Here is a 1,873-nt window from a genome sequence, read left to right as displayed (position 1 = left end):
GCCTCCCTTCGAGAGGTTGAAAGGACTGTCCGATCGGCCTTTGTAGAGGCAAAGGCTGCCATGGTAGATGACTTGTCATGACCAATGTAAGAGAGGCGCGAGATGATGAACTTAAATGGTGCAAGTAACAGTTCTTTGGTCCAGGCATCAGGGGATGGGCTTCGTAGGCAATGATAGTGATTTTTTGAAATCTTTCAGAACCAGTACTATTAATGAGTGTTTCCAAAGATCCCATCAAAGCCAAACATACAATGCTCTCAAAGAACAGATGCCTCACAGCTACATTCACTTTTTGCGAGAAACCCCAAGGAAGTTTGCCCCTGTGGCACATGCATCTTTGATCTAGAGAAGAGCTAGTGAGCAGCTCTCTAGCGAGCTAAATGGAAATGGAACTGAATCTGCTAGTTTCAATGAACTTGATCATTGGTCTGTGGCATTTGGTGAGAGCGGCTCCAATCCTTTAGTCTTTTCTAGCTGGGGAGGCAACACTTTTTAGAGGAGAGGCAATATTGTTTTTCCTTCTTCTATCTGGGCCGTTTCATCAGAGAGACTCCTCAAGTTTGATCGATGGAAGCCATTTCAGGAGTCTGTCAGGTAAAGCTCCCAGTTGGGCAAGAGCTAGTATTGAAAACGGGTCTGGACAGGGTGCAATAGTCCGTGGGATTCTGGGCTCATTTGAGAGAGTGCTGAATCGCCTGATGGCAATGGCCAGGCTCCTACAAATACAAGTACTGCAGTCCATTCCAGTGAACCATCATCTCATCTTTCAGCTCCAATCCCTGACAGCCGCCGCAACTCTACTGGTGGAAGCAGAACTATGCCACCGCCATCTGCCTCGACCGGCCATTAGGCCACATTAGGATCTTCTCCTAAAATTGTGCCATCATCTATGGGTACGCGTGCCGGCTCAGCAGCTCCTCACTGACCTTTGTTCCTGGAGCGGCAAGGTGAAAGTGTAATGGCAGCCCCTGTTCAGAGCATATTTGGAATTCCTTTCTGAGGTCTGCACATGTTACTACCAGCAGATGGAGAACATCGATAGAGATACCTTTCTAAGATATTATCTGCATTGGAGCATGCTTCGAGAAGTGAAGAGCTGAGTTATGACGAGCTTGTGATGCTTGATCCAGCTCTAGTCCATGGAGGTCTTGATGATCAAGGCAGGCATAGTGACTTGCGCTTAGATGTTGATAACATGTCCTATCCGAAGCTGCTTGCTTTAGAAGAAAGGATTGGCAATGCAAGTACCGGATTGAGTGCTAAAACCATCTCTCTGTGCTTGAGAGAGAGTAAATACTCTTCTTTCGATGTGACAGGTGCTGCCATCTCTCAAGAAAGTGATATAAAGCGCAGTATCTGCCAGCCTGAGGAAGAATTTGTGGAAGATGATGAACTTGCCATTGTTTCAAGAGAATACCACGAGTAATGTATCAACTAATCCAATGTGTTCCACACATTTCACCCAGCCTTCTACCATTGCTAAGGCTGTGAGATCTGAATTGTGAGCAGCCATTGATATTCTACAAAACTCTTAGCAAGTTGCTTCAACCAGGGTTGTTCAAAATAGTAGAGACCGCTGTAATTTCATACCTTGCTCCAGTAGTTGCATTCTTAAAGAAATGAAACTCTAAGAATCTTTAGAGTTTTGGAGGTAAAAAGGAGTCAAACTCTTTGGACTATGCAACCTCTGCTGATAAGGCAGCCTATTCTTGTGGTGGCAATAAAGGGGAGAGAGAAGAAAATACTAGTGTGCAATACTAGTATGATTCACCAGTTATTTCAAGATAATTGAAAGTATGATTCACTAGTATTGCACCACTTAGAGAGAGAGAGACAGAGAGAGAGTGTGTGTGTGTGTGAGTGTTTAATTAAA

At 44.6% G+C, this 1,873-nt stretch overlaps 1 pseudogene; it reads left to right on the top strand.

Annotated features, from left to right (window-relative positions):
- The first annotated feature begins 931 nt into the window (after positions 1–931).
- Positions 932–1,426, top strand: LOC148013955 (E3 ubiquitin-protein ligase MBR2-like; annotated as a pseudogene).
- The last annotated feature ends 447 nt before the right edge of the window (positions 1,427–1,873 follow it).

The sequence above is a fragment of the Lygodium microphyllum genome, chromosome 25 (genome assembly GCF_053477565.2).
Source record: "Lygodium microphyllum isolate KBCC chromosome 25, Lygodium_microphyllum_v1.1.10, whole genome shotgun sequence".
In the NCBI taxonomy this organism is placed as follows: Eukaryota; Viridiplantae; Streptophyta; class Polypodiopsida; order Schizaeales; family Lygodiaceae; genus Lygodium; species Lygodium microphyllum.
Note: the sequence above shows the minus strand (reverse complement) of the source record. Positions and strands in the feature narration are given on the sequence as shown.